The sequence below is a fragment of the Chelonia mydas genome, chromosome 11, assembly GCF_015237465.2.
Source record: "Chelonia mydas isolate rCheMyd1 chromosome 11, rCheMyd1.pri.v2, whole genome shotgun sequence".
In the NCBI taxonomy this organism is placed as follows: domain Eukaryota; kingdom Metazoa; phylum Chordata; order Testudines; family Cheloniidae; genus Chelonia; species Chelonia mydas.
In genome coordinates, this window is record NC_051251.2 from 50,116,486 (window position 1) to 50,127,430 (window position 10,945).

The following is a 10,945-nucleotide window of genomic DNA, read 5'->3' on the forward strand; positions in this document are numbered from 1 at the left end:
TCTGTAATAAATTCTTATAGGACTTGGTGGCATATAGATTTTTCAAATTCACATCTACTTGTAGTGGAAAGTATATGTTCTTTTAATGACTTATGCACACGATGACTTATGCGTATAATATATAGCTCCTATATGTACCCATAGCACCAATGTATTCAAAGTCAGACATACTTATTCTTTCTATTAGGCGCAATAAATAGAGTGGGAATTTCTGTGCAAGTACAAGTTCTCTTATGCCTCTAACAGGATCTTATGGAAAACAAGATCTTGTTTCTTTTTTTCACCACGAAGGCAGACAATTTCAAAAAAGATTTTCAGAAAGGAAAATAAGTTCCCTTCCCCCTGCAACTGGCCAGCGATCAGTCCGTGAAACCCACTGATCTCAAAATGGGTATCTACCAGAGACCAGGACCATCCATGGGAGCATAAAGCCCATGCCTTCCACTGGCCACTGCTTTGCCTCCCTGAATGCTCTTTCACAGGGGAATTTATTGCTGAACCAGGGGGAGAACAAGCACAAGTTAATGCTAACAGTCAACTTTAATTTATGCTAGGAATTGCAGGGTGTTGACAAAAAGATCACAGATCTTGTCTACATTGTTTATTTTTATAAAATTGTTCACCATTACTACACCAATGCAGTTCTGCAGGTGGTAGCAATGGAGGACAACAGACTAGCAAATATAAAACAACAGCTACTGCTGCTGGCATTTGTACTATTATGTCAACTAGATATGCTCTGAGCAAAGTCAGACAACATGTCTACCAACACAGCTGCACCAGTTGTAGCAATGGTGGTAAATTTTAGAAAAAAAGGATAGTGTAGACACCCCAGTAGAGGGCCGCTGTCAATCTATCATTTATAGCCTCATCTCCATAAAGCAGCCACTGAGGTGTCTTCAGAGAAACAGAAGAAAAGTGTTTGACCAGAAGCCATTCCTAGCCATTCCATGCAGCCAGAGTCCATGACTTCCCCCTCCCCCGGGTAGTCATAACACTTTATAACCTAAATTGTATTGGCTTCCCTAACCCCTTTATGCCATTTCACATTGCAAGCTAATATCTAATTACACATCAAAAGACTGCATTAAAAGAACATTATTGAGGTTTCAAAGTCAAGCACTCAAAAATTAAGAAATACAAGATGATAAGGTTGCCATTACCTGTGAATGGGGCTCAGCCAGTGGGATTCACAGATATTTGCTGACAGCAGAGGAATGGTGAGACTCAGGAATCTTGGGCTTGAGTCCAGGTTCTGGAGGGGAATGTGCTCTAGTGGGCACAGACTCTTCTGCCCCTTTTCTCCAAGATTGACAGTTTCTGCCCTGTCCTTTCCAACCTGTCCCTGTTCCAGTCCTCCCTCCACACACATCCCTGGCTCATCTCCCTAGTCCCTATTCTTCATGCTTCTTACCATAGTCCCAGTCTCCTTGCCCAAGAAATTTTAGTCTGACCACCCCAGACTCCTTGCTCCAGTCTTCCCCACTATTCCCACATTCTTTGCCCAGCCAGCCCCAATTCCCTCTCATCTGGCTTCTCAACTGTTATGTCTCTTTCCTCCATCCTAGTCTCCAGTTCCAGGCTCCCTTCCACCCCAACTTCTAGTCCCAATTTCCCTCTCTTCCCACCCCTACCAGTCTCCAGTCCCAATTACTCCCCACCCCGCAACTAACATCCACTGCTTTGGCACTTATTCCCTCTACGGTCATATCAAGCAGTTTCCTCCTAGGCTCAGCAAGGGGATCACTGAAAGCACAAGAGATACAGGCTCCCTGTTCTCATATCAGATGTCCAGCCATGACATGGCCAACAGCAGCCCAGAGCTGCGATTGCAGGGAAAGTCATGCTCTGCCCCAGGCTAGAGCATGCCCAGCATGAATCAAATATTCTAGGAATGTAACTGCTAAAATCTAACAGGTCTCTACTGACCATGTGCATAGTGCCATTTTTCAAAGGGTTATCGCTTGGCCAACTTTATGCAGATTTGCACAAGGAACAGCAAGAGACACATCCCTGACACAAAGATCACTCCTCAGCCAAATTTCAAAGCACAAGGATGTTAGAGTTTTTTAAAGAGGAGATGGCCAGAATTGAACATGAGGAAAAATGATATATTTTTCCCTAGTCTCATTCTCAGAAGCGGTGGAACTGCTTTGGCTGATTTTTCTTTTTTAATCAGACAAAATCTCTCCCCCCCCCACACCTGACATGAGAAGTTTAAAACCAAATGGTTACATTTGGAAAAGTTATAAGGAAGTTAAAACATGATTTTATAATAGGAAATGTTGGGAAACTTTAATAATAGACTCAGATCTAGTAGATATTAAATGTCTTCCAATCACAGCCTACCAAGCACAGAAAATGTCTTGCATTAATGGTAACAAGGTAACAGTATGCCTTCCAAATACTCATAATGCTATCAAATTCAGCAAATATGTAGAGATACAGTTAGGATAACAACCTTTTTCTTTTCTATAGAATAGTAAATGTATTAACTTTGGAAATGCCAAGGCAAACAAAAGCATTTAACCAACACTCCAATCACAACTGTTTGCCTACTTTAATAATTGTATAATCAATTATTTGATTATAGCCCCCTTTTAATATACCTAAAATAGTTTTTATTATCCAGGAGCCTAGCTTAATTACATTTAGGGCTTTGGCCCTTAATTAATACGGTATCAACTCCGCCATCCCCAGAACAGACAGCCAACTGCGACCTGACATTGTTGTGACCAACACAGAAAAAAAGAAGGTCCTCAGGGTAGAGGTCACGGTGCCATTTGAAAATAGGTCACCGGCTTTCCACGAGGCCTGAGCATGGAAGGCGTTGAAGTACACCCCGCTGGCCGACACCCTGAGAGCCCAGGGCTATGAGGTCCAGATACACGCCCTGATCGTGGGAGCCTTGGGCGCATGGGACCCCCACAATGAGCCGGTACTGAGAGCGTGCGGATCTGGTCAACGTTACGCCCAGCTCATGAGACAGCTCATGGTGTCTGACACCATCAGGTGTTCCAGAGACATCTACACGGAACACATCACAGGATACCACCAGTACCAGGTCGAGAACCGAGAACGCCAATCAGGGAAATAACCCACTTCCTTCCCTTACGAACTGAGGGACGTACCCCACCCACGTACTTATTCTCTACACCACTACTGACTTGGACTCTTAATACATTCCATTGGCGGCGTACTTGAGCCAACTTATCCACTGATGCTTTAAAAACTCCCACACCCCAATACGGATCTATGCTGTTTATGTGATATATATGTACCTCATGAACCTTGTAACTGATACTTGCATTCCCCCATAACCCAAGCCCAACCCCAGATGTACAGTACCTTCCCTCTTAACTTGTGTAAATTGATTTTAAACATTAACTTTAATAAAAAGATTTAAATCTGTTATTTGTTGTCATGGAAACTCTGCCAAGTGGCCAAACAGACTGCTGAAGACCATTTAAGCAAGGCTTTGGGGGGTGGGGGGGGGGCAATGAAGCTTTACAAATATGCAGATGGAAAAAAGGCTGCAGTGTTAGGGATGCAACAAATGTCAATAGCCACAAAATTCAGGGCTGAGAGTGCAACATACTAAGAATAGATTGCAGGCACAATGTCCTAACAGAACAAGCTATCTATAAATATTACTTAAATCTCTTAAGTGTTTCTTAGCAGTAAACAATCTTTTCCACATCCAGGACTGACCACTAACTTTGTTGGTGTCATGAGTTGTCATGAGCCAGGATCCCTCCATATTCCACCTTCCTTACTTTTCCAATGTTAACTTGCAACCCACTTTCACGGAGCATTGACAGGTAGTATTAATAATGACTTAATAATTTCTTAATGTCTGTAGGGAGAAGTTTATGAGGCATAATGTAAACATCCAACTTGGAATTTGGCCAGGATAGTAGCCTCAATGTTCTAACTCTTTGAAAAAGTACCATGGGTCCTCTACTTACTACAAACAGTCATGACCTCAGTTTTACATCTCTTCAGAAGAAGACATCAGCATTAGCATAGTGACCTTAAACACCATGCAGGGATATTAGTTCAATAATGACTTGACTTAGGAAGATTGATACCAACCAACGTATCAACACCTATTCCTCCATTGCATACATATTCTTTGGAAGCCTCCCATTGAAGTACTGACCAAGCTGAACACTTGCTTAACTTGTGAGACATAATAGGATTATGACACAAAGTAGGATAGCAGAAGGCACCTCCCACATTCAAGCTGATCTCCCACCATTAGGGATTTTTCACTGACAGAAGGTATGAATTTTCTTTATTTATTCCAACTCAGGAGTTCTAGTTATATCTGCTTGTACCAACCTGAACACAAAGCAAAGTATTTCTTATCCCTATTTTTGTAGTTGCCCATTCGGTTTGTTATCTTCTCATTTGTATTGATAAATAATGACAACCTGATCTCTTTGTGGAGAGAGAGGCTTTCAGACAAAACTTATGCATAATGATGGATTCATTGCATTCTATGGATCCTTGGTGAAATAGTCCAGAATATGACTTTAAAAAAAATTTTTAAGTGGGAGACTTGGAGAATGGGGGGCTAAGAAAAATCCATTTTAGAAAACCCTACGTGAACAGAACATTATAGCTTGCACTGTTAAACACATAACAGACTGGAATGCCAAAGTTTAGTGGCATGTGCAACAATCACTCATGTAAGTATGCACAGAGTCCATAAGTAGATGATCACATATTATTTCTCAAGTAACAACATGCAAATTTTTTTTACAAACCTAGAAACATGGTTGTAATAGTACTATGTAATCTGCTGCCAATGCCGGACAAACAACCCAGGAAAAATACACTGCATGTCAGCAGTGCTGCGTGATGAACAAAACCGCACTGGGATTCATAGAGTACAGGTTTTACCCCAAGATTTCAAATATGCCAAAATCGTAACAATCTACAAGCATAAAGGGGACAGACAAATGGTGACAATTATCATGGCATTTCGCTCCTCTTCCTCGCTGGAAAGATCCTTGGTAAGTTGTTGCTGAAAAGACCTCAGGTCATTGCAGATGATGTAACAGTCCCTGCATCCCAGTGTAGTTTTCATTTATCATGCAGCATTGCTGATATGATATTTACACAGCAAACTATTCTTGTACTTTCAACATTCTACAGATTAATTGAAACAAAATCAAGTAATAGTGAAAAATTGCTGACATGTATAGGCCATCTGGGTTTGCAGCTAAGTTGCATACATAGTTAACTGCCTCATGCTCTGCATTATGTCTAAGGAATATTTTTGACACTAAATGAAAAGAAAGTATAAAATACAGGAGGGCTGGAATACTTGATACATATGTATCCCACTTAGTCACAGTATGTATCAAATTCTCAACTCCATTTTATCAAGAAATTCAGAGCACCCACAATGAGCTAGAACTCTGAGGGAATATGTATAAGCAACCAGGGGCTTGGGAGGTCTAAGCCATTGTTTTTAGGGTCTCAGGTAGCTGTGTATCCCCACATCCCAAGGAAGGGTGGCAGACATGAGGCCTGCCCCTGGGAGTGCACCTTGGAGATCCAGAGCTAGGAATAGTGACCCGGCTCTGCCCAGACACAGTTGGCTTAGAGCACATAGGATCCAGTGGCTGGATCCTCTCACAACAGACTGGTGTCCTTCCAGAGTGGTTGGGAGGGGGAGAGGGCCGAGCCAGGTTGTGACACATACCTATGTCTTAGAAGGAAAATAACTTCTTAGACTTTTTATTATGACAGCTGTATTTTCAAAATGGCATCTAATTTTGGTCACTTAATTTCAAATATGCTGAGCACCAACAAATGCAAGGAAAGTCAATGGGAGCTTCAAGGCCAGTGTTCTTAAGAGTGACTATGGCTTTTCATGGCTGTGTTTTTGAGTGCCCAATTTGAGACACTGTAAAGGGGCCTGATTTCCATAAAGTTAGTGCTTAGCACTTTCTGCAAACCTCACCCTTTAATGTGTCTCACGTTTGGTTCCTACAAATTGAAGCACCCAATTTTTTATAATTTCTGACCACATCAATAAAGAGACACAGAACAATTAGACCATACAAATAGCACAAGTGTATGAAAATGAAAGGAAAAAAAACAAAAAACTGTTCATGAATCTTTGATAAAGAGCATGCAGACTTTAATATTGTGTATCCACAAGGAGGCATGTGTATATTCTGGTAAAATTTCTGGTTACTCATAAAACCTTAAATTTGTCACTTCCTGATGATAGAATATTTAACCATGCTACCTAATGTTCTTTTAATGTCATTTAAAATTACAGGGATAAGATACCCAGCAAAAAGTCATCACAGCATATCAAACAAATGTCTGGGAGAATAAACAGACATCAAATCATAAAGATCAGAGTAATGATGAAAGATGCAGAGGTTTGGTTCACTTCTGATAAGCAATGAAGAGTTTGGAAGCCATATCCTGCCAGGGTTCCTCAGTCTTTTACTGAGGTCAACAGGTGGCTTACCTGAGTAAATGCTTAGTAAGACTAGCAAAATGGTCCTGACTGCTAAGCCAAACGAGCTGAACCTCTTGGTGCTGGAGATCTCAGAAGAACAATTTGTCACAAAGTCAAGATCTCTGTCACAAAGTCAAATTTAAAATGAACCTCTAAAAAGTTCTGGTTCATAAATATTTACTACTTTTCTTTGGAATCCATGAGTTCATGGTTCATAGTTCATTACCATGCCACATAAGACACTGATGTTTCACTTCTAAAATTTGTAAATATAAAAAATACAGCTTATTTTAAGTCTAAATTGTTGATATGCTAAAAAATATTTTAATGCAGCACGTAAAGACTTGGCATACAAAGCGTCTAAACACAGTAATTACGCATTTGGAAAATATGTTGATAGTTTTATGTTTAGCATCACCACATGGCTAATAAGGTTGCCGGTTCTTAGTTGTACTGACACAGAATGAATTTTTTATTGGCACATTAATATTCTTGTCCGATGGATGCTTAAGGCTTTAACAGCTATATAAAAGACACAAGAGGCTAACACAAGATATCCAGTGTGGGAAGGAAGGAGGTAGAAATGTGTTTAATTCTATGATTCTCATCCTTCCATGTGTTTCTAAGAATCTACTCCATTTCCAATGTGTTGAGCATAATGTTTTAATGGATCAAGACCTTCTCAGTCTTATTGCTCTGATGTAAACTGCATAGCTTGTTTCATACTGCTGGAATAATGCTGGAATATCTCTAGGGGAAAGGGGAAGGAAGAAAGAGAAAAGAAAGAACCAGGCCTTGAGCAGTCTAAGTGAGGAACAAGCTTTTTGTTATCCTTCTCGTTAGGTGACAGGCACCTTAAGATTTAATAGAGAAAGAAAGTTGATAAAACCCCTGCAGAAAAATAAATGTATGAGGTAATGACTGCTTCTTTCTTAGTTCCAGCTGCCCTGACAATGAACCTCAGCAGGAGCTCTGTCCATACAGACCATTGGAATATTTGAAGAAGAAACAGCTGTTACAGACTTCTGTTGCTAGTTGATGCTGCATCCTGCTTCTTTAGAAATTTTGATGCTATAGTTCTATGTTCCAGTCTCAAAAAATCTATCAGAAAATAGCATCAGTTGCTTTTCTAACATCTAACCAGATGCCCACACTCACCAGACCTGACATAGTTCTTCTGAACTCACCTGGCTTTTTAGGAAACTCCCCTGTATTAGTTTTCAAAGTGGTTTCAGGACTTAACTAGAAGTCACTGAGACATAGCATTTGCCTAATTAAGAAAACAGCCTTGGCTATGCTGGATCATTGACTTAATTATTGATTTTGAGGTAGTTTCAAAGCTGCCCACCAAAGATCAGGGGCTCGCTGTGTTAGGAGCTGTACAAACATAATGCCAGCCACAAAGACCTTACAGAGACAAGATGCAATGAGTATAATGAACAAGGGAGGGATAACTAATTATATTGAGCTAGCACATAAGCTAATTATAATGCTCAGTTGTTTAACACTGATTTGATAAATTCCTTTCTTTGAGGTGCTGAAGATCTATAGGGCCAGTTTGCCCCTTCCATGGCAAAAACAGCATGGTAAGGCCAGAGAAGAAAAGAAAAAACACCTCCAGGTGGTTGATCTAACAGAATTGCCTGTGAAGCATCCCTCCGTCTGTGTTGATCTACTGGCCTCTCTCTTCATTCCCAACAGAAGAGCCATGCAGCTGATGTCAGCATCTTCTCTTCCCCCATACACATACACCATCCTGCCTGTGTTTGTACAGTGGAATTCAAAGGGAGGACCCAAAAGTTGTTAAGTATTAATTATCAACTGAACTTCTGCATAAAATATGGCAAGTCTGTGAGATATGGGTCTCTGCCGACAGTCCCTCTGCTCCAGCACCCCTGCTTTTTGACACACAACACCATAACCTCACAGAGCAGCTGGGTTTGTCCGAGAAGGCAGGAATCCTTCCCTCCCTACATGGAGAGCCACCGGAGTTCACTTGCTTTTGCAGCGATACGCAGAGAGGATGATCTGGCTGATTATTAAGACTTGTATCTTGTTACCTTACCACTGCGGGGAATCTACGAGGACACTCAGTTCTCGGGTTTACTCAGGTGTTAATGACCTACTATGAGGAATAGAAGATGTATAGTACTCACACTACTTTTAATATAAAATATTTTTGCTCATGGTCTCGACTAAATTAGAACGTACTTGGGTTTTCTTTGTACCACAACAATGTTCCTTCCTCTTTTCCCCCATCCCTCTTGTCTCTTCCTCTTTCTTTCCCCCCTTTTTGGCATTCTTCTTGCCCTCTGACTTCAGTATCTATGACCAGTAGATTCTGCACCAGGTTGTTGTGACTTCATCACTTTTTTTACATGGTATGTATTTATTTCTTAAATTTAATTTTAATTGGTCTCAAGCAGCTGGATGAATGTCAGTCCTCAGCTGGTAATAGCTTTGTTTCTTCATCATTTCCTTTGCTTTCTGAAGAAAATACAAAACATATATAATCATCCAAAGGATTTTTCCTGGAGTGCTTTGCACAGTATGTCACTTTGAATTATCCTCCTGTCTAATAAATATTTGGACCTAAGGACAATTGTTGGAGCTCAGATAGACAGTTCAAAAGTAATAGACCCTTGGTGAAAAGTAAGAGAATAATAGCCTGATCAAATAAATAATTAGAGCCTTAGGTAAGGGAATTTAAAGACAGGGCCATTCTAGGGGCTCATACTGTGAGAATTTACAGTTTGACTGTGAAAACTATAGGTATTAATAAGAGGATTAGGTGATTTCTTCTAATATTTTATAGGGATTCAGTAACAATCCTCAAATTTTACTTTCCAGTTGAAATTATACCATAACTGCACAATCTGCCCATTACAAAGTTCACTGGACTACCCCTGGAACATGCCAGGAGGGAAATTGTGATTTAAAGTCACAATCTCCTTGGCTCCCCTGCTGCTCTGAGGAAGGAGTAAAAGGAACCAGGTCCTTGTTTGGGGCAGCATTGGTGTAGTATACCACCAAGTGCATGGGGGGAGTGGAGCCGAAGCTCTGTTCACTTCCCTACATGAGATAACAATTACAATTGTGTGTGTATTTAGGAGACACCCACCAGACAACCGGCCATCACAGCCTTGATGGTCCATTAGGAAGAAACAGTAAGACTGTGAAGATACTAATCTCTCTCCTTCCTGAGAAGTCAAGTGGTCCTGTCACCTGATACAAAATACCTTGGACACTGCTGGTACTTTTCCTCTGAGGGGGGAATCTGGATCAAACAAAGATTTCCCACCTTAGGTAAATCTTTTTTAAGACTGGGGAGGAGGTTAATCTTGACTCTCCTCAATTGCCTACCCAAAGAAGAAAGACTGCTCAAAGTACCGGGAGGGACAAAGGACCTAACCTGAGGGGAAAGGCAGAGTCCAGACTGAGACAAGGGGTCCAGGATGTAAGAAATAATAACTGGAACTCTAGCCTACTGAAATTCTGCAACTTGCCTAAGATAATATTTAGGGTGAGAAATTACTTCTTGAAACCAGTCTCTTTAAGATCTTAAGCTTAGTATGCATGTTTTGTTTTATTTGCTCAGTAATCTTTGTTCCGCTTGCTATCCCTTATAATCACTTAAAATCTGTCTTTTGTAGTTGTTAAACTTATTTCTTGTTTATAACATAACCAGTTTTATGCAATTCATATCTTGGGGGGGCAAGAAGCTGTGCATCTCTCTCTTCACATTGCGGGAGAGGGTGAATTTTTATGAGCTTGCGCTGTGCAGATCTTTCTATACAGCACAAGACAATATAACTTTGGGTCTACACTCCAAGGGAGGTGGGCACCAGAGTGCCGGGACAAGTCCCTTAAACTGAGTCTTCCCACATCTGATCTCAGAGTCTGTGTCTTCCTGCAGCTGGGCGTGGCTCTGCCTATGTGTGCTAGAGGAGGCTTAAGAGCCTGGCTCAGCAAGACAGGTTAAAGGGGGCGCAGTCTAGCGGAAGAGGCAGGCTCAGTGGCAGTACATCAGGTGGCACCTTAAAGGGGGACAACCCATCACAAATATGTTGATCCAAATTCTCATTTTTGCTGCAACTATTACACAAATGGCTTCATGTATTGTCCTTCTTGACTGTCAATCCAGCCTCAGAATGAAAGAAAGACTTCAGAGTGAAACCCATCATGATCTGGGAAAGATGCTGCCAACCTGAAAATAGGTCTGGCCAGAAAAAAAAAAGTGGATATAGGGGAGATCAAAGCAGCACACTTACTTTTCCAAAGAATATCCTGTGTGATGGGAAAATATTCTTATGAGCAATGCTTTTTAGAATAATGGATTGAGGTTGTGCAATTTTATGTTTTTCATGACATTGGTTGTTACAAGATGGAAAAATACAAACCATAGCTCACTGTTTAATATTGTAATTATGATAACTGTCAGATAGCCAATATTTA